This window comes from Crotalus tigris, unplaced genomic scaffold (assembly GCF_016545835.1).
Source record: "Crotalus tigris isolate CLP2741 ecotype Arizona unplaced genomic scaffold, ASM1654583v1 scf7180000019175.708988, whole genome shotgun sequence".
NCBI lineage: Eukaryota > Metazoa > Chordata > Lepidosauria > Squamata > Viperidae > Crotalus > Crotalus tigris.
In genome coordinates this window covers 224,994-250,983 of record NW_024097417.1, presented here as the reverse complement: position 1 = coordinate 250,983, position 25,990 = coordinate 224,994, and the positions used below count along the sequence as shown (strand labels likewise).

Below are 25,990 nucleotides of genomic sequence, written 5' to 3'. Positions count from 1 at the left end.
AGCACATTTACAGATTGCACGGGGCACCCCAATGCATCATCTCTGATAGGGGAGTGCAATTTACGTCTACATTTTGGAAGGAATTTTTATCCTTCTTAGGGACCACTCAGGGACTGACATCTAGCCATCACCCTCAGACAGATGGACAAACGGAACGTTGTCATTCAGTACTTGAGCAATATTTGAGATGTTTTTTAAATTTCCAACAGAGTGATTGGACGGACTTACTCCCTTTTGCAGAAGTTGCCTACAATAATGCAGTCCAGTCCAGCACAGGCTACACTCCTTTTCAAATAGCCAACGGTCAAAGTTTCAGCCCCATGCCAGAATTAACCCCAAACGAACCAATGATCCCATCACTGAAAGAATGGATGGAAAAAATACAAAACACCTGGCCAATAGTTAGAAAAGCACTAGATGAAGCTAGGCAGGCATACAAAGCACAAGCCGATAAAAAAAGGATTGAGCCTACACCATTCATTATAGGTGAAATGGTGTACCTATCTACAAAATACCTAAAGTCTCTACAACCCTGTAAAAAACTTGGACCAAAATATATAGGGCCTTTTCCAATTAAAGGAATCATAAACCCAGTAACAGTAGAATTAGAATTACCAAAAAATCTCAGGCAAATACACCCAATTTTTCATTGCAGCTTGCTGAAAAGAGAGCATCAGTCAGCGTTACGGACAAAAATCCCCCTGCCACCACCTCCAATCATGGTAGAGGGTGAACAACACTTCAAAATAAAGGAAATCCTTGATTCTAGGAGATATCATGGAGCGACTCAGTACCTAGTTGCCTGGAAACACCTCCCTCCCTCACAAAACGAGTGGGTCCATAAACGTCATGTCAGAGCCCCAAAGCTATTGAAGAAGTTTCACACAGAGTATCCTAACAAGCCTGACTAACTTTTATACCTGTTTTGTTTCTTCCAGGTGGATCTCTCTTATTTTGAGGGGGCCGGATGTCAGAATCCAATTATATTTCATCTTTAGTTATCAAATATAGAAAACCCCAATTCTACCTTCTCTGGATTCTGCCATAAGAGGGAGAGAAGGGGGAGAACAAAGGGGCTTTATGGCCCTCACTTCCTTCAGTATACTTCTAAGGAACTGAATGTGTGTATTGCAAAAGAACTAACCATAAGAATGGGGCCGTTTTCCTTTCATGTAGTTTCTTTGAAGTCTCCATCCAGTCGGGCAGTAATGAAAAGGGGGTGGAAGTGTAATGCCTGAGAGTGTCGCTGGAAGAGGGGGTTGATTGGGTGGGGCTACTGGGGAACCCCTTAAAACCTTGAATTGGATAGCTTGGACCCCAAGTCCTGTCTAGAACGCCTGCAACCATTTTCTCTTAATAAAGGATTCCTGTTGGAAGAATTATTCCAAGAGTTCTGTCTTCTTAAGATGCAAAGTGGGGTGAGTCCTTACAGAAGTGAAGAGAGAACAAATAGAGAAATAAACTTAATAATTATTATAAATTAATCAATCAAAAGCAACAGAATCATGACAGATCCTGATGTAGAAATTATACTATTACAGATACCAGGTACTGTTCTAAATGCTTTCTGGGCATCTCAGAGTCCAAATTGAAAACTATAAGTGAAACTAAATGTTCAGATCATGATTGATGAGTAAAAAGAAGGAACTAGATTTCTTTCATCTCCACTTTAATCTGTCTAATTAAGCCATGTGAGATCTGATCTCAGAATCTTCCATATGAAAAAAATCACTCATTTTTTCCACAATATATTACAAGTAACTGATTTTGCCCATATTACTAGAAGATTCTATGAGTTTTTAAGAAGATATTAGCTATTTAAAAAATTAAAGAGAAAAAAGAACTGTATTGAACAAGTCCAAAAATAGTACATACCAGAGTAACAGTTCCATTACAATATTTATTATTGGAAACACAAAGATTGAATAGAATCAGAATGTTAGCTATTGAATGTATAATGTTGAATTAGAAGCAAGCCAAAATATCAATTCTTATGCACATATTGACTGAAAGTTAAATGAGAGATACTAAAAAACTAAGATTCTGTAACATTTAGAATGTTTCCATGTTTTAGGTGACATCATGGATACAGGCATACAACTGTCTGAACAATAGACAGCAACTGATGGTTTTTGATTCTTATTTCTAGTAGGTATTAATTCTAATAATTCTATTAGAATAATTCTAATATAATAATTCTAATAATTAAATATAATTATTAACTTTGAAAGTATTTTAAAAGAAATATAAAAGAATTAGAATTAGACTGTTATAATTAATTTTTGATTTTTATCTAATTAATGTTTAATTTTATTTAAATCTACAAGGACTATTTTTTCTAAAAATGTTTCTTCAGAGGCAGATCACATTAGAAAATGAATTTTTGTCAGTAATATGAAAGCTATAAGAATATTTCAATTTTATTCAATTTTCAGTTTTATACCTGTGATGGCCTTCACTATATTACCCAAATCCCTACAAGTAGTAAATATATTTTCTTATAAATCTATGTGCTTTGTGTGTAAAGAATGAATGATGATGATATTCCTTATTAAGTATAAATGTCTTATTTAGATTGCAAGCCCACTGAAAAACTATTTTACAGTAAGCCCATTATAATTCAATGGGGGTGTATGTGTGTACACACACATACATAGATATTTATACATACATAAGTTTATACAGATAGAATAGAGAACCAAATATTTATCATATTATTTTAGATTATTTAAAAGTATTTGGAAAAGTATATCATTAACACAGAAAAAAAGTCCACAACCCTTCTGAAATTTTATTTAGCTTAAAATTTCCTAATACCAACTATCAAGAATGAATCTTAGATAGATAAATTATTTTTAAAGAAGGCATCCAAACTGTGATTTTGGCAATTTGCTACAAATATATAAAATCAATTAGTGGATAGATCAGCACTAAAAGGAAAAAAATAAAATACTGAAACCCAATATGCCCATTTAAAATGATATATATAGACCATACGAAATTTTCAGATTGGTGCATCTAAATTCTATTTTGTATTCAGTAACGGACAAAATCCTTGTCCCAAAGGTGCTTTTTCAAAAGGCAACTGGACTTTGATTTTCCTTGAAGACATCCAAGAAGCTTCTTCAGTTCTGAAGGATTTATATTCCTTGCTGTCATCTGGTTGTTAGCACTCTTTCTGAGAGTTTGTGAGGCCACCTGGGGTTTTAGCTGTGCTCTCAGGGTCACCTGAATAGCGCAAATGGATGTGGAACCTGCTTGGAACTGTTGTAAGGATTGTGTTGTAAGTGTTGGAACTGCTGAAAGGATTGTGTTGTTTCTGCCTTTTGAAAAAGCAGTGTTCTTTGGGACAACCATGACCTGGATGACTGAGAATCTCCATAGATATTCAAGAAAACCCTTTAGGTTCTGCTGTGATTCCTCATAGTGGTGTGATATGTATGTTCCTGGAAGAGGTGTGCAAAAAATATCAGAAATGTATGCCTAGGGTATAATTTTACCAGCAGGTTTACCTAAAGCATGAAGGCTATCCCAGTTGTTGAAGTACACAGAAACCTGTACTGGACAACATGACTTAAGAAAAACGTTGGAGACATATGATGACAAAGACATCAATACTACTGTATGCAGGAGAAAGCAATGGTAAACCACTTATGTAATTTTACCAAAAAAACCAAAAACAAAACCCCACAGATAGAAAATATAAAATGGTAGAGGGAAAAAAAATAGTAACCTGCACTTTGCTGATACTAATCTGATAGCCAATAATACAAAGGATCTATAAGTTCTAGTAATAAATGAGCACAGTGAAAAATGGTGTTAAAATAAACATAAAGAAATCTTAAATTAATGATAAAAGACAAGCAGTCAAAAATATGCCATGGACTGTAACCTGGAATTTTAGGTCTATTTAATAAAGATGATATTAGCATTTTAGCATAGCATCCATGATTCATTTTGAAATTTAGGAAATGATATTTTCTTTTTAGCCAAAGCCATTTCTTTTTTGTATGTGCAAAAAAATTATATTCATAAACTAAACAATAGGAATATATTCTAGAAGTCTTTGAATTAAGAAAGATACAAAATCGAATGGTAAATGGGGTAACTCCATTTATGTAACCCATACATTTGTGGAATGTGATCTTGGATCAATGTTTTCTATTGTTTAATTCTCATATCTAATTAATGTCTAAGGACATAACTTCATATATCACCTTCAACTAAATGGCAGTGCTTCCCTCATATGCTTCAGGCAGAAAGTATTTGAGATAGAAACTGCTCAGAGATCTTGTGCTTACCTTCTTACACAGGAATATGACATATCACATATACCAAATGTATGTATCATTTGTTTCTCTACCCCAAAAAAGATTTGATTGCCCCTCCCCATTAATAAATGCTTTTCACTTTTCCTAAAATACGTATGACTTGTGCTTTTGGGAGGGGCAAAAAACCCTTTTTACAATAGTTAGCGTTTTCTTTCTCAAAATCAAGACAGGTTTTAATTAGTCTCATGCCAAATTTGGGTGCTTGAGTTTCAAGGCAATGGGATTACCACTTACTGAGCAGCCATGAAGGCCCTGGAAAAGATATTCAAATGTGTTTAACCTATGAAGATCAGAATCATGCAAGCAGTGGTATTCCCTGTGATGCTCAATTGAAATAAAATTTAAACTCTGAAAAAACAGGATAGGAAGAGTATTGATAATTTTTAACATTAGTGTTGGATAGGATATGGAAATACCATGGACAACCAATAAAACAAATCAATGGATCATCAAACAAATCATTTTCAGAGTTCTCACTCAAGTAACAAATTACCAGCCTTACATTATCCTACTTCTGACAGCTTATCCAAAGACCTAGCTCTCTGGAAAGGCTCTAATGCTTGGTTCTGTGTACAAACTGATACTCTATTGATTATCAAGCACAAATAGAACTTTAATATTAAATTTCTCCCAATGAAAATGTTTGATTCACATTTTATCTACTGAAAAAACTATGGAATAATAATTCTATGATCTCTGCAATTAATATTACCTAGAGAGCCAAACAGTTTCTGGTAGGTACTTCCATTTATTCAGGGATAGGAACAAAACATCGCCTTCTTAAAATTCACTTCACAAAAGTAAAAATAAATCACAAAACAAACAACCAATGACCAAAGAATTATTTTGCCCTAAGAAGAAAACAGAGCTGTTTTCATTTCTCTTCTCTCAACTGTTACAATTGCCAACTACCAGTAAGGGAAAGAAGATTCTCAGATACTTACCTGAATGAGGAAAGCATTAGGAGAAGAACATATATTTAGCCCTGGTGGCACAGTAATTAGAAGGCAGTATTGCGGGCAGATTCTGCCCATAGCCTGGAGTTGATCCTGACAGGGCTCAAAGTTGACTCAGCTTTCCATCCTTCCGAGGTTGGTAAAATAAAGGCTCAGATTGTTGGAGGCAGAGCTTTTTTTCTAAAAAAAAAAAAAAAAAGGTGCCGGAACTCACACACATCATACAACCTGTCTTGCCTACCCTACAAGGTTCCATCCAAAAATGGTGCCGGAACTCCGTTCTGGGTGTTCTATGAGAAAAAAAGCCCTGGTTGGAGGTAATATGCTTACATTGTAAATTGTCCAGGGAGTGTTGTAAAGCACTATGGGACAGTATATAAGTCTAAGTGCTACTGCTATTACTATATATTTAAGTTTTTGATTACTCAAGCTTCTAATTAGTATCTCAAATAGGCAACTACTATAAAAATGTAGCACTTGGTGTCTTTGTTTTGAGTTGCTTCAGGCATTTGTTTATGTAGCAATATCATTAATAAATTCAATCAATACTGAAATTATTTCCAAAAACAGTATTATTAGCAGTTGCAGTACAAACAAGAGAGTATTGTGGCACCTATAATACAGGTAGTCCTTGAGTTATGACCAGAATTGAGCCCAATTTTTTGTTGCTAAGCAAGATATTTGTTAAGTGAATTTTGCCCCACTTATAACCGTTCTTGCAACAGTTGCTGATCACATGACCCCGGGACACTGCAACAATCATAAATATGAGTCAATTGCCAAGCATCTGAATTTTGATCACTTGACCATGGGAATGTGACAACAGTTATAAGTGTGAAAAATGGTCATACTTTTTTTCAGTATGTTTTAACTTCAAATGGTCATTTAACAAATTATTGAGGACTACCTGTAAAACAACAAGTTCTTATTATGCATTAACAGATACAAACTATTCCCATTTTATCTGATGCATGAAGTATTCTTTCGAATAGAACATATGGAAGAAAACAGAGTAAACAGAAATAAATTGTCAGAATTACAAACATGGTACCTCTTTGTTGTTAGTTGTGAAGTCGTGTCTGACCCATCGCGATCCCATGGATAACATTCCTCCAGGCCTTCCTGTCCTCTGCCATCTTCTGGAGTCTATTTAAGCTCACGCCTAACTGCTTCAGTGATTCCATCCGGCCACCTCATTCTCTGTCGTCCCCTGCTTCTATTGCCCTCAATCTTTCCCAACATTAGGCTCTTCTCCAGTGAGTCTTGCCTTCTCATTAGGTGGCCAAAGTACTTGAGTTTCAATTGCAGGATCTGGCCTTCTAAAGAGCAGTCAGGGTTGATCTCCTCTAGAACTGAGCAGTTTCATCATCTCGCAGGAGTCTTCTTCAGCATCATAGTTCAAAGGTCTCAATTCTTTTGCTGAGCTTTCGTGCTCAGCCTTTCTTATGGTCCAACTTTCACAGCCATACATTGCAACTGGGAAAATCATGGCTTTTGTTGGCAGGGTGATGTCTCTGCTTTTTAGTATGCTGTCTAGATTTGCCATAGCTTTCCTCCCCAGGAGCAAGCATCTTTTAATTTCTTGGCTGCAGTCCCCATCTGTGATGATCTTGGAGCCCAGGAAAATAAAATCTGTCACTACCTCCATTTCTTCCCCATCTATTTGCCAGGAATTGAGAGGGCTGGATGCCATGAACTTGGTTTTCTTAATGTTGAGTTTCAAGCCAACGTTTGCACTCTCCTTCTTCACCCGCATCAAGAGGCTCTTTAGTTCCTCTTCACTTTCTGCCATTAGAGTGGTATCATCTGCATATCTTAGGTTGTTGATATTTCTCCCGGCAATCTTAATTCCAACTTTTGATTCATCTAGCCCTGCCTTTCTCATGATGTGCTCTGTATATAAGTTAAATAGGCAGTGGAACACAATACAGCCTTGCCAGACACCTTTCCCAATTTTGAACCAATCAGTGGTTCCATGTCCAGTTTTCACTGTTGCTTGTTGACCCGCATATATGTTTCTCAAGAGACAAATAAGATGGTCTGGTACTCCAAACTCTTTAAGAACTTGCCACAATTTGTTGTGATCCACACAATCAAAGGCTTTAGCATAGTCAATGAAACAGAAGTAGATGTTTTTCTGAAACTCCCTAGCTTTCTCCATGATCCAGCATATGTTGGCAATTTGATCTCTAGTTCCTCTGCCTCTTCGAAATCCTGACTGTACTTCTGGAAGTTCTCGATCCACATACTGCTGAAGTCTAGCTTGTAGGATTTTAAACATAACTTTACTTACATGTGAGATGAGTGCAATGGTGCAATAGTTTGAACATTCTTTGGCATTGCCTTTCTTTGGAATTGGAATGTAAACTGACCTTTTCCAATCCTGTGGCCACTGATGAGATTTCCAAATTTGTTGGCAAATTGAGTGTAGCACTTTTACTGCATCATCTTTTAAGATTTTGAATAGTTCAGCTGGAATACTGTCATATCCACTAGCTTTGTTGTTGCTCAGTTTTTCTAAGGTCCATTTCATTTCACATTCTAGGATGTCTGGCTCGAGGTCAGTGACCACCCCATCATGGTTATCAGAGATACTACAGTCATTCTTGTATAGTTCTGTGTAATTTTGCCATCTCTTCTTAATCTCTTCTGCCTCTGTTAGGTCCCTGCCATTTTTGTCCTTTATCATGTTCATCTTTGCATGAAACGTTCCCTTCATATCTCCAATTTTCTTGAAGATATCTCTGGTTTTCCCTATTCTATTGTTTTCTTCTATTTCTTTGCACTGTTCATTTAAGAGGGCATTCTTGTCTCTTCTACCTATTCTCTGGAATTCTGCATTCCATTGGGTGTATCTTTCTCTTTCTCCCTTGCCTTTCACTTCCCTTCTTTTCTTAGCTATTTGCAGACAGCCATTTTACTTTCTTACATTTCTTTTTCTTTGGGATGGTTTTAGTTGCTACCTCTTGTATAATGTTGCGAAGCTCCGTCCATAGTTCTTCAGGCACCCTGTCTATCAGATCTAATTGCTTAAATTTATTTGTCACCTCTACTATATATTCATCAGGGATATGATTTAGTTCAGTGATGGTGAACCTTTTAGAGACCAAGTGCCGAAATCACAACCCAAAACCCATTTATTTATCACAAAGTGCCAGGGCTGCATCAGCATTGTGGTGCCCTCGGGGGGGGGGGGCAGGGAGGCACCTCTGAGTGCCGCCTCTGGCATGTAAAAATCAGGGGTGCAAAAATGGGCTATGCTGCAAGGCACAAAAACGGCTGCTGCCGCACTATGGGTTGCAGATACAAGGCACTGCATCACACAAGAACCGGGCAGGGCTTGTGAGTATCACGCAGGCACTAGCCCCAACCAATTTGCAGTACAAAATGCTTCCCCCTCCCTTTACTTCCAGTCCAACAATGGTTGGTGACCTCTGCTCTACCACCTCTACTTGAGTTTGCTAGTTGGCCGCTTTGCCTCCTTTATGCTGGGTGGGGCTCCTGCTCTGGGCGGCAGTGGCGGCCTGATGCACCTGCTGCTGGCGGTAGTGCGTGTGCCAACAGAGAGGGCTCTGAGTGCCACCTCTGGCACATGTGTCATAGGTTTGCTACCACTGATTTAGTTCATACCTGAGTGGCCTAGTGTTTTTCCCTACTTTCTTTAATTTAAGCCTAATTAACTTGTACATGACATATAATTCTATGTGCACGTACCCATTCAGAAATAAGTCAAATTCATACAGCACTTTTCAGGAAAGTATAGGATGTATGAGCACTCACCATAATTTTGCATTCACTATGAATACTTTTTTTTTACCACAGCGTAGGTAGGGAAAACATACTCCTGAATGGTTTGATGACACACATTTTATAATATGAACTTGAAACAGATTTCTTATAGGAATTTTTGTTGTAAAAAAGACCTAATATAAGCACATATTTTCTTCCTTAAATTGTATTTAGGCATGATTACCATAAGAGGACTAAGTTACAGCCATACTTTATTTTATCATAAAATGACCTTTCCTTACAGCAATAAATTTCCCTGCAAGTTTTCCATCATCTGCATTAATTTTCATCATTTTTATTTATTTAAAAGATTTGTATGGCCAGCCATCATAAAAATTCTGGGTAGCTTACAAAAAACAGTGATGTCATTTATGTGCGTGCAACTGACATTCACTAACACAAATGTCCCTAATAATTCTTGATGACTTCATGCAAAATAGAAGTATATTGATGCAAAAGATTTAGCAGATAGCATATGATAACATCTTCAAAGGATATAAATCTACATAATGCTATATTCTTCACTCAATAATAATACCCTTCATTACTGAGTGAAGAATATAGCATTATGTAGTTATATGCTAGTGAAAGCATACAAGTTTCAGATATAGATAAGTATCTACAGGCAGCATATTTTCCTAGACTTTCAAATGATCAACGAAATGAGATGAATTGTTTAATTACTTCTGAGGAAATTATTTGGGCAATCAAACAGTTAAAGGTTGGTAAGGCTCCTGGTTCAGATGGATTAACAACAATATTATAAAATGTTATCTGAAGAAATGATAGAACCATTAAAGGAACTTTTCAACAGTATTTTGTTGGGAGCAGAGGTACCTCCATCTTGGAGAAGGGCTTTTATATCGTTGATCCTAAAGGAGGATCAAGATCTTACCCATCCTAAGAATTATAGACCTATATCTCTTTTGAACACAGATTATAAGATTTTTTCGAAAATATTGGCAAATAGATTAATGCATGTTTTGAAGCAGTTGATCCATAGTGATCAATCTGGATCTATAACTGGGAGATATATGAAATATAATGTAAGACAAATTGTTAATTTAATTGAGTATTTGGACAAGAATAATCAAATCCCTGCGGCTTTGATATTTTTGAATGCTGAAAAAGCTTTTGATCAGTTAAATTGGCAATTTTTATTGAGAGTTGTAGAGAAAATGAATTTTGGGGATAAATTTTTATATGCTTTTAAGGCTATATATCAACAATTGGCACAAATTATAATTAATGGGGGATTAACAGAAGCATTTAAAATTGAAAAGGGTACAAGACAGGGATGTCCATTATCTCCATTGTTATTTGTTTTAACAATGGAGATTTTACTAATTAAAATTCGTGAATCAACTACAATAAAGGGAATAAAAATAAATAAGAATGATTATAGAGAGATTTTGCTGATGATTTGGTTGTGACATTATCTCAACCAACACACTCGGTAAGGGATTTGGTGGAAATTATAACCCAGTATGGGAAAGTCTCTGGTTTTAAGGTAAAGAATAATAAGACTAAAATATTACCGAAAAATATGTCTATGAAGGAAAAGGATATGTTAGCTAAATTGACAGCTTTTGAAACAGTGAAAAAGGTTAAATATCTGGGAGTATACATTACAGCTTCTAATGCTAAATTGTATAAAAATAACTATGAGATATTATGGGTAAAAGTGCAAAAGGATTTAAATGATTGGAAAAAACTACAATTATCTTTGCTGGGGAGAATCTCAGCGGTTAAAATGAATGTTCTTCCAAAGTTTCTTTTTTTGTTTCAAATGTTACCTATTTTGAAAAAAGATGCCAATTTGGATGAATGGCAGAAGGGTATTAATAAATTTATTTGGGCGGGGAAAAAACCAAGAATTAAGTTCAAGATTATACAAGATGTACAGGAAAGAGGAGGACTTAAGGCGCCTAATCTGAAATTATATTATGATGCAGTGGCTTTAACATTGATTAGTGATTGCCTTAATTTAACAAATAAAAATATACTTTCTCTTGAGGGATGGGATTTACTATATGGATGGCACGCATATCTAATTTATGATAAAAAAGTAGATCAGGTTTTTAAATCCCATATTTTAAGAAGTGCTTTATTGCGTGTCTGGAAGAAGTATTATTATAGGTTAAATTATAAAATACCAATTTGGGGGATTCGTGGACACGCAATAGAGGGGGTATCTAGGGGTGTGAACTTGGATAGGATTTCTTATAAGGAATTACTTAGATTGGTAGGGAAGGATTGGCAATTAAAATCTTTAGTTGAGTTAAAGCAAGAAAATATTGTACAGTCTTGGTTTCAGTATAACCAATTGTTGGTTAAGTGGAGCTTAGATCAAAAGGTTGGTATTACTTTAGGGGATGAGAATTTGGTAAAACAGATTAAAGATTCAAATCGAGTCCACATAAAGAGAATTTATAATGTTTTAATACAATTGGACTCTGAAATGGAGTTAGTTAAAGACTGTATGATAAAATGGGCTCAAAATATTCAAGAACCGATTTCATTGGATACATGGGAAGTAATTTGGGTTAGAAATGTAAAATTTACTCAGGCTCAAAATTTAAGAGAAAATTTTTATAAAATGTTTTATAGGTGGCATTTGGATCCCAAAAAGCTGTCTTATGTGTATCCCAATTTACTGCCCAAAAGCTGGAGATATGGTAGCTTGGATGCAACCTATTTTCATATTTGGTGGACTTGTAGAAATATAAAAGCTTTTTGGATTAAGATTTGGTGGAACATTCAAAAGATTTTTAAAAGAAAGATAAAGTTCACACCACAACTATTTTTGTTGGGTGTTATTGTAGATTGTGATGCTAAAGAAACTAATTTGATGTTGAATTTTATAACAGCTGCAAGGTTATAAGTAGGGCAAAATTGGAAGAAAGATTCTTTGCCTACTATAGAATATTGGACGCTTAAGATGTCAAATTTAGCAGAAATGGCAAAAATTTCTGCTTACTTGAAGGATCACTCACAAGAAAGATATATTTTGGTTTGGAGAAGATGGATAGATTATATTCAGAATAAATATGGGATTAAAAAGTTTCATTTAGCCTATGAGTAAACTTTAAAGTATTATTAATAGTTTCTTTTTTAATTTTTATTAGTTTTAGTATGGTTTAACAGTATTGATTTGTTTATATTATTATGTTTATTTTTAATTTGTTTATATTTATGTTATAAGGGAGTTAAAGTGCGTTATGGACTTGGTTACTTATATAGTTGGGAAATGTTTTTTTTAGAGTTTGATTGTTTATTTGTAACCCTGTACTCAACTCTGGGAAGTGGGGTAGGGGGGGTAGGGGTGGGTGGGTCTTGGGATGTATATTGTATAAAAATTTTCAATAAAAAAAATAATGATACCCTTCATAATCAGTTCATTAAAATGAGATTCAGTCTATTTTTACATTATTTAATTGCAGACAATGTACCATATTGTCACGTCCCTATTGATCCCTGTTGGGAGACTGCCATCCTGACGGGAGGGGGACCTTTGGAGCTCTCCTGTGATGTGTTTAGCTTTGCTTTGTTTACTCAGTTCCTCTACGCTTTGATGTACCTTTCTGGAATGTTAGGGGGGAGGGAAGTGCCTAAGGCCCTCGGCTTCTTCTCACCAAGTAAGATCTACTTATTGCGGTTTCCATCCGGAGTTCTCACATCTTAGTACTTATGGATTGGCTCCTATGGACTGGGCAGTTGGGAGGGGTTTTGAACAATAGGTTTTAGCCTAATGATTTCATGCGGGAACTTCAGATTCTGCCTGTCTTCTCTTGCTTTCAATAACTCTCAATAAAAGGTCCTTTTGAAATGATGCCAGTTTCAAGAGTTTTACTTTTTTGAGAGATTCAGCTGAGGCAGGGCCTTACATTAGGCAGAATCTACAAAGTGGTCAAACTAGAGCGGCACCAGCCCTACCGTGGGGACCCAGCAAACAATGTCTAACCCAGGCAGTGTGTCAATGCTGCTAACATTGGATGTTTTTACATTGATAACAGAGGGAAATGCAGCCATCTTTTACCTTTTGTTTTTAGAGTTAGATGATGCTGGGAGGGGGGATGTGAACGAGAGTGCATCTACACATAACAACACTAAACCTAGCATGAGAAACAAGGTTATTGTAACCAGAGCTGATAAGGAATTGGCGGGCTGGAGAACTGGAGAAGAGACCCATGCTTCAAACTAATTGGGGAATGTGATTTATGACTGTTAATTGAAGGAGGGAATTGTGCTTTGATACTATGTGCTCAGGGGAGGGGAATTCAGTTTTTGGCTTCACTTATGCAGTGCCAATGTTATATTACTCAAAATAAAGATTCTTTAAGGTAAACAATGCCTTGAAGTTCTTTTGAAGAGTTTCATCTGTCAGTACTATTACACAGCAAACATAGAGAAACTGAAAGCTGGGGAGAGACCTCTACAAAAATCTCATCCCAACATGAATTCCAGTGAATGGATGGAGGAAACTGCTACCCTGGAGGATCCCGAGAAGCTGAGATGGTCTGTGGGTATGGAGGATTGGGAAGGAAAAGTCAAAGGAATCATCCTTACCCATGCTATCTGACATGATGACTGGAAACGTGAAATGGAGAAAGTGCTCTATGACGAATCAGTTGAAGAGCTGGACCATGCCAATTGCCTCATAAAGCAAGCCATAAGTTTTATGATGGAAGCATTCCCAAACCTAAAAACATGAGAAACCACAGCCCACCTGCAAAAGTTGAGCGACACACATGAGAAGCGTGATGAGGAATGCAAGGAGACCTGCCAAGGGTGGGGGAATCCCCCTTCCCAAGATGGCAACATGGACTGCTGAATCGACCGAGAGGGTGATCTCCACGCCAGCCAACCCTCTCTGGAAGAACGAAAAGCACCCCCCTTGGTGTCAAATTTGGCAGAGATCCTCAGCAACTGGGGTTCTTCTTCACCCATGTCCTTACCTATATGCAAGAATGTGGGCAAGACATCCCCAGCAAGGCCAGGGTGAAAGTGGTCACCCCTAGCCCTAGCTGTGATCTGCTGGATGGTGACTCTCCACAACACTAACGCTCTAGAGCTTGGGAATTTTAACTATTTTATGACAGTGCTGAGAGGACCCCCTGGCTGATCAGAAAGCCAGAAATCACATCAAAATGGTGAGACAGGGCCGTTGCCCAGTAGCCAAATACACTGAGGAGTTCTGGGACTTAGCCTGCTGCCTCAACTGGCCGGAGGATACCCTGGTGAGCTGCTTCAAAGACAGGCTCAACGATGACCTGTAAAATGCTTGAATCACCAGAGGAGCCCTAGATCATTTTCATGACTGGTCCATCCTAGCGCAAAATCAGTACAGATCACGCAGAGTGTGAAGGCGATCTGTACCCAAGAGGAGAGGGGAAATGGCCAAACCCCAGACAACACTGCCGTGTTCAACTGCCTGCTTCAAATGTCGCAAAGAGGATCACAGGGTAGCTGAGTGCAGGAGGAACACCCTAGCAAATGAAGGAGATCGACTCCCAGGTGAAGCCTTCATTGCACGCCAAAGACGCAGCTCTAAAGAGCACCAAGGTCGCAGAGTTCCACTCCCCTCCAAAACCAGGAAAGGGAACTCCAACCCCACCGGAAAAAGATTTGGGACCCTCCAACAGTGATTATGATGACGACTCCCTGGTAAGTGGGCTGATTGCACTAGTAACCATGTCCGTTAACTGTTAATCTCAAACTTGGGAAAGAAGGTGGCCCTAAAGGCTTTGTTAGACTCAGGGTGCACCAGATGCTTAATAAGCCCAACTTTAGCAGGAAAATTGGGGATCTGCCTGAGGATGTTAAAAAATCCAATCGCATTCTGCCAATTAGATGGGTCAATTGCTGGGGATGTCCCAGCCACTTTTGCCACCAAATCCCTCGATCTAACCATGGGCAGCCACTCAGATACTTTGACTTTTATTATGGCACCCAGGACAGAACGGCCCCTAGACCTAGGGCTGATCTGGCTCAAGAAATGGAATCCACGAATCAATTGGAGGAAGGGAGGGTGTTGTCTATCTCACATTTTTCTAGCTTGCTAAGAAGTAGGTCATGGTCTACTTCATCAGATGTTTTACTAAAATCTATGCATATCATGTTTCCCTGAAAATAAGATCTACCCCAAAATAAGCCCTAGTTTGATTTTTTTTGGGGGGTGGGCCTAATATACGCCCTAATATAATCCTTCATGGATTACTGCCTTGTCGTGGTGTACTTGCATAACTCAATGAAGCTATGGGCTATGCCGTGCAGGGCCTCCCTAGACAGACAAGTCATAGCAGAGAGTTCTGACAAAATGTGATCCACTGGAAAAGGAAATGGCAATCCACTTCAGTATCTTTGCCATGAAGACCCCATGGACAGTACCAAAAGGCAAAAAGATATGACGCTGGAAGATGAGCCCCTCAGGTCAGAAGGTGTCCAATATGCTACTGGGGAAGAGCAGATGGCTAGTAGTAGTAGCGCCAGAAAAGTGAAGCAACTGGGTCAAAGCCGAAAGGATGTTCAGTTGTTGATGTATCTGGTGGTGAAATGAAAGTCCGATGCTATAAAGATCTTTTCTCCATAGGAACCTGGAATGTAGGATCCATGAATCAAGGCAAACTGGATGTGGTCAAATGAGATGACAAGACTGAACATTGACATCTTAGAAACCAGCAAACTAAAATGGACAGGAATGGGTGAATTTAATTCAGAGGACCATCAGGTATACTACTGTGGGCAAGAATCCCTCAGAAGAAATGGAGTAGCCTTCATAGTCAATAAAAGACTAGGAAAAGCAATACTGGGATACAATCCCCAAAATGACAGAATGATCTCAATTCGAATCCAAGGCAAACCAGTCCAAGTCTATGCCCCAACCACTGGTGCTGAAGAGGATAAAATTGACCGGTTCTATGAAGCCCTACAACACCTTATAGAATCAACACCAAAAAATGATATCCTTATCATCATGGGGGATTGAAATGCTAAAGTAGGAAGCCAAACAATAACTGGAATAACAGGCAAGTTTGGCCTTGGAGTACAAAATGAAGCAGGGCACAGGCTGATAGAATTTTGTCAAGAGAATAGGATGGTAATAGCAAACACTCTTTTCCAACAACCCAAGAGACGGCTCTACACATGGACATCACGAGATGGTCAACACAGAAATCAGATTGACTATGTGCTCTGCAGCCAAAGATGGAGAAGCTCTATACAGTTAGTAAAAACAAGACCAGGAGCTGACTGTGGCTCAGATCATGAGCTTCTCATTGCAAAATTTAGGCTTAAATTGAAGAAAGTAGGGAAAAACACTAGGCCACTCAGGTATGAACTAAATTATATCCCTGATGAATATACAATACAGATGACAAATAGATTTAAGGAATTAGATCTGATAGACAAAGTGCCTCAAAAACTATGGATGGAAGTTCGCAACATTGTACAAGAGGTAGCAACTAAACCATCCCAAAGAAAAAGAAATGCAAGAAAGCAAAATGGCTGTCTGAGGAAGCTTTGCAAATAGCTGAGGAAAGAAGGGAAGCGAAAGGCAAGGGAGAAAGAGAAAGATACACCCAATGGAATGCAGAATTCCAGAGAATAGCAAGAAGAGACAAGAATGCCCTCTTAAATGAACAGTGCAAAAGGGACTTAACAGAGGCAGAAGAGATTAAGAAGAGGTGGCAAAATTACACAGAAGAACTATACAAGAACGAGCTTAGCATCCCTGATAACCACAATGGATTGGTCACTGACCTTGAGCCAGACATCCTAGAATATGAAGTGAAATGGGCCTTAGGAAAGCTGAGCAACAACAAAGACAGTATTCCAGGTGAGCTATTCATAATCTTAAAAGACAATGCAGTAAAAGTGTTACACTCAATTTGCCAGCAAATTTGGAAATCTCAATAGTGGCCACAGGATTGGAAAAGGTCAGTTTACATTCCAATTCCAAAGAAAGGCAATGCCAAAGAATGTTCAAACTATTGCACCATTGCACTCATCTCACATGCAAGTAAAGTTATGTTTAAAATCCTACAAGCTAGACTCCAGCAGTATGTGAATCAAGAACTTCCAGAAGTACAGTCAAGATTTCGAAGAGGCAGAGGAACTAGAGATCAAATTGCCAACATATGCTGGATCATGGAGAAAGCTAGGGAGTTCCAGAAAAACATCTACTTCTGCTTCATTGACTATGCTAAAGCCTTTGATTGTGTGTATCACAACAAATTGTGGTAAGTTCTTAAAGAGTTTGGAGTACCAGACCATCTTATTTGTCTCTTGAGAAACCTATATGCAGGTCAACAAGCAACAGTGAAAACTGGACATGGAACCACTGATTGGTTCAAAATTGGGAAAGGAGTCCGGCAAGGCTGTATTCTGTCACCCTGCCTATATATGCAGAGCACATCATGAGAAAGCAGGGCTAGATGAATCAAAAGTTGGAATTAAGATTGCCGGGAGAGATATCAACAACTGTGAGATATGCAGATGATACCACTCTAATGGCGGAAAGTGAAGAGGAACTAAAGAGCTTCTTGATGCAGGTGAAGAAGAAAGTTGGCTTGAAACTCAACATTAAGAAAACCAAGATCATGGCATCTGGCCCTCTCAATTCCTGGCAAATAGATGGGGAAGAAATGGAGGTAGTGAAAGATTTTATCTTCCTGGGCTCCAAGATCATCACAGATGGGGACTGCAGCCAAAAAATTAAAAGACGCTTGCTCTTGGGAAGGAAAGCTATGGCAAATCTAGAAGCATACGAAAAAGCAGAGACATCCCCCTGCCAACAAAAGCCATGGTTTTCCCAGTTGCAATGTATGGCTGTGAAAGTTGGACCATAAGAAAGGCTGAGCGCAAAAGAATTGAGGCCTTTGAACTATGGTGCTGGAGGAGACTCCTGTGAGTCCCTTGGACTGCAAGGTGATCAAACCGGTCAGTCCTAGATATCAACCCTGACTGCTCTTTAGAAGGCCAGATCCTGAAGTTGAAACTCAAGTACTTTGGCCACTTAATGAGAAGGAAGGACTCACTGGAGAAGAGCCTAATGCTGGGAAAGATTGAGGGCAATAGAAGAAGGGGACAACAGAGAATGAGGTGGCTGGATGGAATCACTGAAGCAGTAGGCGTGAGCTTAAATGGACTCCAGAAGATGGTAGAGGACAGGAAGGCCTGGAGGAATGTTGTCCATGGGGTCGTGATGGGTCGGACATGACTTCGCAACTAACAACCCAAAAAGTAAGGCTGAGCATTGTGGTTGCCCGGGGAGGGGGGTAGGAGGGTGAACATGGCCAGTTTGACAACACTTGTGTTGGACATGAGGAAGCCTAGGTGGGGTTGGTTGGGAGGGATAGGAACTATGGAGTTTTGCATAGTACAAATGAGATAGAAGATACTGTTACTGCACTAAAGTCCTTTAGTACGAGGTGACCAGTGAATGTGGTTTCAGCATTTATACTGTCCCTTGACTAGAAAGGGTCTAATTCAGGGATCGCTCCCCTTTTCCTTCAGCACGGCCCAAACTCCCCGCTCCTAATTTACCTATTTCCATCCACAAGGGGCGGGCTTTCTTTTTTTCTTCTTGTTCTTCTTCAGAACTGTTTTCTGCATGGTTTAAGATAGTAGCTGGGTGAGTTTTAATTGCCAGGCATGGTATCCTGATGCTATGGATTCACTGTGCTGCAGGTTTTGCTCACTTACTTTCTCAGCAACAGAACACATCCCACTCTGAAAGGAGAGGGGAGCACTGCCCATTGGTTTTTGGCTTATGGGAGGACTCTACCCAGTTTGGTGATTGGCTTATGGGAGGGTTCCTCTTCAGCCTGGTGTGTGCTGGGTGCTGAAGTTCTGTCCAAGTGCGGTTTAGCAGGCCAAGTCACACTGCAGCCTGTGACACTCAGGAGGAGTTGGGCTTGCTCTGTGGCAGTAGGGGCAGCAGCCTACCAAATCTGTGCCCTCCACAGCACTCACTGGCAGTCTGGGCTGGGTCAGAGGTTGGATTGGATCTCTCTCTCTCTCTCTCTCTCTCTCTCTCTCTCTCTCTCACACACACACACACACACACACACACACACACACACACATCTATACAGGTTCGATCGGATCTCTCTCACAGGCACACACACAGAGGTTGGATCAGATTGGATCTCTCTCTCTCTCTCATACACACACACACACACACACACAGAGGTTGAATAGGATCTCTCTGTGTGTCACACACACACACACACACACACACACACACTATAAGATCCCCCCCATTTCTCCTTTTCAGAGCTTTAACCCTAACCCTCTATCAAAAAGGACATGGAGAGTTATGTGGCTAGCTGTCCCACCTGCATGGCAGCAAAAAGAAGGCAGGGGGAAAAGCCTGGCTTGTTGCAGCCAGTCGCAAGCGCTTCAGCATCCTGGACTTTATTGTGGAACTGCCCAAAAGCACAGGAAATACCATTATTTGAGTGGTGAGTGACCTGTTTTCTAAGTAGGTCCATTTCATCCCTTATCAGAAGATTGCAACTGCCAAGGCTGTGGCAAAACTATTCTTGCACCATATCTATTGTCTGCATGGGGTCCCATAATGTATAATTTCGGACAGGGGTATCTAATTCACCTCCAAGTTCTGGAGGGCCTTTTTGGACCTTTTGGGGAAAGACCAGAGTCTGAGTTCTAGTCATCACCCCCAAACAAATAGAGGGACAGAACAAACAAATTCAGTACTGGAGCAGTACCTGCAATGCTTTATCAACTACCAGCAAGACAATTGGACTGACCTCTTGCCATTTGCAGAAGTGGCATGTAGCAATGCTGTTCACTCCAGCATTGGCTTTACTCCTTTCCAAGTAGCCATGGGACAAGTGTTCAATCCTAAGCCCAAATTGCCAAATGCGGAACTCACCATCCCTTAAGTAATGGATCAAAGAGCTATAAAATACCTGGCCAGTAGTCAGGAAAGTGCTAGATGAGGCCAGAGGAGCTTATAAGGTACAGGCAGACAAAAAGAGAATGTAACCTAAATCATTCCATGTAGAGGACTGAGTGTACTTATCCACTAGGTTTTTGCAGTCCCTCCAACCATCAAAGAAACTAGAGCCAAAATATGTAAGACCATTCCCCATCAAACGCATTATAATCCCAGTTACAGTAGAACTGGAACTCCCCAAAAGGCAAATTCACCCATGTTCTACTGTGTTTAGCTTGTTAAAACCTGAAATGACTTCACTTTTACAGCCAGCAGCTTTCCCAGCACCACTGCATATCATGGTAAAGGGTGAGCAAAATTAAGGAAATCTTAGTCTCTTTTAAATACCATGGCACAACCCAATATTTAGTGGCCTGGAAAGACCTTCCAACATCCCAAAATGAATGGGTTCACAAAAACATGTTAGAGCCCCCAGGCTACTCAAAAAGTTTCATGCGCATTACCCAGACAAACCTAATTTCTTTTGTCTTTTTCTCCCATTTTATTATTTTGTCTATTCTCCAGGTGGATTTCTCCTTCTTTTGGGGGGGGCAGCATGTCAGATCCCATTCTTCCTTTTTGGGCCTCTGCCATTCTGGGGGGAGGTTTCACTCGTTTGGGAGGGGGTAGCGTTAGCAGATGTATTTCCTTTATTTTGTTCTCTTTATCCTTAATGTTTCCATTTTGGTGTGAAGAGGGGGGAGCAATGTGCCAGGGGCCATCTGCCTTATCTCCGCTCCATTGTAAAGATGAGGCTATGCCTGGGAACCACCCCTTATTGTTCGGGTTCCCATAACAACTTCGCACTTGTGGATTGGCTGGAAACAAACTGGACAGTTGGACTCTAGGAAGAGGTCTGTCAAGGGATGTTTTAATGTAGCGGTTTGCATGGGAATTCTTTAGAACTTGCCTTGCCTTTCTGCTTTCACTGACTCTCAATAAAAGTTCCTGTTTGAAACAATGCCTGTTTCAAGAGTTCTGCTTTCTTGGGAGCACTAGCTGATGCAGGACCTTACACACATACACACACACGGACCTCTGTCCTCTTGGCCTGCTAAACCTCACTTTGCTAAATTGGACAGAATTTCAGCACCAGCATACACCTGGCCGAAGAGGAGCCCTCCCATAAGCCAAAAACCAATGGGGGGGTGCTCCCCTCTCCTTTTAGAGTAGGGTGTGTTCTATTGCTGAGAAAGTAAGCAAGCAAAACTTTTGCAGCACAGCGAATCCACAGCATCTAGATGCCACACCTGGCAATTGAATCTCACCCAGCTGCTACCTCAAAACCACACAAGAAAACAGTCCCGGAGAAGAACAAGCAATGAGAAAGAAAGCCTGCCCCTCGTGGGTGGAAATAGGTAAATGAGGAGGTGGTAGTCAAAGGAAGGGGTGGGGTTAGGCTTAAATGCTGGGAAGGCAGGGAGAGAACTGAATTGCTGAGACTTTGAGGCAGAATTGGAAAAAAGCAGGTAAGCTTAGGCTGTGCTGAAGGAAAAGGGGAGCGATCCCTGAATTAGACCCTTTCTAGTTAAGAGACAGTATAAAAGCTGATACCACATTCACTGGTCATCTTGGACTAAATGACTTTGGTGTGGTAACAGTATCTTCAACTTCATTTGTACCATGCAAAACTCCATAGTTCTTGTGCTCAGCCCTGCCATCAAACCTGGTCCTCCAGCAGGCCTGCCACCTGCCATCCCACCAGTGATGGCCCCGCCTCCCTCTGCGCCTCTGCCTGAAAAAAAAGAGACACCCTCCAAAATAAAGACTAATGGATCTTTTGGACCATTTTTGAAAATGAGAACATCAACTCTTTTCCAGTCCTCAGGTAGTTCCCCAATCTCCAAGAACTTTGAAAAATATGTTTTAATGATTCTAAAATCACATTTGCTAGTTCCTTCAGAACTCTAGGATGTAATCCGTCAGGACCCGGTGATTTGAATCCATCTAGGGTTGACAGGTGTTCTCTTACCTTATTTTTTCGTATTTTAATTTGCATTTCTAACCTGTTATTTCCTGTGATGTTACCTAGCTTGGGTAATGAAATGTAAGTAAGAAAACAAGCAAGCTCAGAGAGTACCATTGGACCCCTCATTTACGTTTCTGTTTTTGGTAAGTTGAGTTGTGTTTTCTTTTTGTGTGAATGCAAAGATAAATTAAGGAACTCTGCTTTCTATCTACTGCCGGTTACTTCTTTGCCATCTTCTCCCATTAGTAGACTGATTGTTTCTTTAATGTTTTTCCTGTTTTTTATGTGTTGAAAGAAACTTTTTTTATTGTTACATTTGTAAAACAATCATTAACAATTAATTTCTAATTAATTAATTATCATAGATCTTGTTATAATTCTTATTTTAGTTTATTTCTCCCACCAAATTCTAGATATTCTTACTGGTGAAGATTTTCTCAAAAATTAATTACATTTACATTTACAAATTTAACTCTATTTTTTCCATATAAGCCATCTCACACTTTTACATTTCTTAAGAAATAGATAAAACAATGAAAAGAGAGAAAAGAAAAAGAAAGAAGAAGAAAGGAAAACAAGAGTAAAGAAACATAAGAAATAACATACTACTTAGAATATATATATCCCTCCTAGGCGGATATATATTTATTTCCTTAATTTCTTATTCTTTGAACCATAATTAAGCATATATAATCTTTAATCTTTAAACATCCCATTCAATACATCTAGTCATCTAGTCCTTTAACTCTTATTCAAAACCATTTTTTCAATATTTTCTTAAATTGAGTCACATTTAAATATCTAAAACATTTCTGTCAACACTGTTAATATTGGATATTATTGCTTTGACAAGATATGCAGAACTGTCTGGTATTTTTAGAGTTAATTCAGATGATGGTGGGGGGAGGAGAAAGATAAGGACTGCACGTGGGAAGGGAATGGAAGTGAATCTGTGCCCTTCAGCTTGATTGGAAAATGTGAATCATGACAGCAAAATAGGGGAGGGGAATAGCCTGGAATGTTATGTGCAAAGGAAGGGAAATTCAGATCTTGGCATCCATCTATGGTATGCTGACACTCTGTTACACTGTAATAAAGGCTTTTAGGATAAACAATGCCTGGAAGTTCTTTGAAGTGTTTCATTAGTCAGAAATATGACATCATGCCAAGATCTGCAAACTTTTCGAAACATTTAGGGGTCCTGGGCCCCAGTCGCCATTCCTAAACTAAAGAGATGGGCTGACGAAGATTCGGGGAAAATGTCATTATGGAAGAAGAAAGATTGCCTGAGGCCAGCACCCTAGCAGCAGCAGCTTCCCTGGGGGGGGGGGGAGCAACAGCTGGCAAGCCAGGGGATAAAGAACTCTGGCAGATCTCCCAGTTGGGAGCAAAGACTTCAAAAGCAGAATGATGAAGAGCTAACGAATCGCCTGGCACTCAAGTTTTGGGTGAGTCACTAGAAAGATTTCAAAACCCAGAGGTGAAAAGCAGAAATCAGTTCCTGCAGAGAGGACCCTACAGCCCTTCCATTGCAGATCAGAAAGCCTTTCAGATCCTGTCTTCCCCTACCAGGGACTCCAACCCTGAAGAGAGAGGGAATCCTAGTCTGAGGCCTCTGCAGCAATGGGGAGATTGGGTTCCCCAGCGGGTAGATGGTCAATGACCTCTGAGCTTGCTGCAAATAATAGAGGCGTTGCAACAGCTTGGGGTCGTGCAGAAGCCAGGAGATCATGAACGTATGAGAAGGGGTTGCTGGACGAATCTTGCTGAGCTCTTCTCCAGCATTTTTGTACTGGCAGGCAGAGTCACGCTCTTTGGAACGCCCAACTTCCCAGTGCTTCAGGCCTTCCGTGGTGAGTCAGCCTATCTTCTTTCATTGTTTTCTTTCAGCACTATCCCACCTTTGTCGCCAATGTTCTGTTCTGTTCGTTGGTAAGGCATTGAGACGAAGCAGACGAACAACAGGTACTTCTTTATTGAATCTCCAACAGAACCAAAACAAAATGGCGCTGATTCCTTTATATACCCCTTTGCAGGGACAGTGTCAGCCAATCAATGCAACAGATTCTCCCACCTTGCACTTGCGCAATAGGCTGGAGACAGCCTGTCTGGTCCCGGGCAACCATGTGGTCTGCCCAGGACTCTCTGCAGCTTCCTGCACCTGCTGAGTCACTCAGCAGGCCCAGGACATAACACCAAGCACATGGAATCAGCATAGCACACAAGCCAACTAAAGCTCTTCAAAACATCCTAAGTTAACCCAAAGATCCAGCAACCCCAGAAGAAAAAACAGGAGTCATCTACAACATACAATGGAAGAACTGCAACAACCACTATGTAGGACAAACAGGTAGAAGACTGACAGAACACATGCATGAACACCAACAGGCAGTGACAAAAATTCTTTAATTTCACAACATATAGACAGATTTAACCATAGTTTCAATTGGGGAAATGTACAATCCTAGACCAGCCCAAATCCAAAAATGCCAGGGAATTTCTAGAAACCTGGCACTCTGACCAAGCAGCCATCAATAGACACATAGACATTAACAACATTTATAGAATATACAAAAGAGACAATCATCTAGCCCCAAAGAGGAAAAGACTCCAGCACCTCTCCACCAGTAATCAGCACTCAGATCAGCATAAATTAGCTCCAGACCAAAAATCAAGTAAGCAATACCCCAATCAAGAAACTGCAACACAGCCATTAGTAAACAGCCCAACCAAAGAATCTCTAACACTAACCCCACCCACACAGACAGGCAAGACACCAGAACATAAACCAAGAGCAAACAGCTCTCCTTATTAGCATTGATGATGTTATCTAGTTAGGGTAATAAAATGTCTGCAAGAAAACAAGCAAGCAGACAGCACCAAGGATCCCCATTCTATTCTTAGTCTAAAATCTTAAAAAAAATTATTCTGGAATATTGAGGATTTTCAATTTTTACTTTTAAGTTACATTCTGATTTTTGAGAATCTAGAGTTTAGTTCTTTATAATTTATATCACTTCTCCCTGAGTAAATGTAAATGCCACATTTACATTTACTCAGGGAGAAGTATGGTGGTAAGTCATTAATGTTTCCTACCTCACAACAATATCACTTAGTTAGCATTTTAATCAAGATTTATAGTTCACAGTCTTTCTAATTTTTAAAAAGTAAGAGTACATGATATAACCTACTTGTCTTCATAACACAAAGATATTTAGGTGTAGTCTCATTTTAGTTTTGTAAGAGGAAGAGGGGTAAAACCATCTCACTCATTTAGCATCCACAAATACTTCACTACATACTTAGCTAAACCCCAAACATATACTAGTTCCCTCATCCTTTTTCTGAAAAGCATATTGCATTCAGCCATGGCTACTCACAATGTTAAGAGAAAAGCCACAATAGGGACTCTGAAGGTCATGTTTTAATGAATGTAAAGGATGCCACATCCTGAAGAAATTGTATAAATAAATAGGTAACCCCTATCTACAGTTAATAAGAAAAGAGAAGGGGCGTTGTCTTACCTGAACGCCTTTTCTCAGCATGAGGAATGTAGACTCCATGAATGGGTTGATTTAGTCTTCTAGCCCAATCAGACCAAACAATCAAGGTTGCCACGCCTCTGCAGGGTCTGACCATGCCCCAGTTTCGAAAGGGCGAAGCGAATGATTGTCTGACGTGATGGCTCCGAACTGCTGACACTAACCTAACTGCTAGTAATGATCAGGGAGGGGGTGGAGTCTACATTCCTCATGCTGAGAAAAGGCGTTCAGGTAAGACAATGCCCCTTCTCCAGCATGTAGAGGAATGTAGACTCCATGAATGGGACATACCAAAGCCCCTATGATCCCACGGGTGGGAAGCAGGTTGGTTAAGTGTCGGTGCTGAAATGGACCACTTGCTGTAAAACCCGACGGCCAAAAGCGGCCTCTGCGGAAGCAAACTTGTCGAGTTTGTAGTGGTGAATGAATGGTGAAGGGGA

The 25,990-nt window shown here is 39.7% G+C and overlaps 1 protein-coding gene across 1 annotated transcript in view; it reads right to left on the bottom strand.

Moving 5' to 3' along the window:
• PDGFC (platelet derived growth factor C) overlaps positions 1 to 25,990 on the bottom strand; it is a 254,493-nt gene that overhangs the window by 40,468 nt on the left and 188,035 nt on the right. The window lies entirely within an intron of this gene.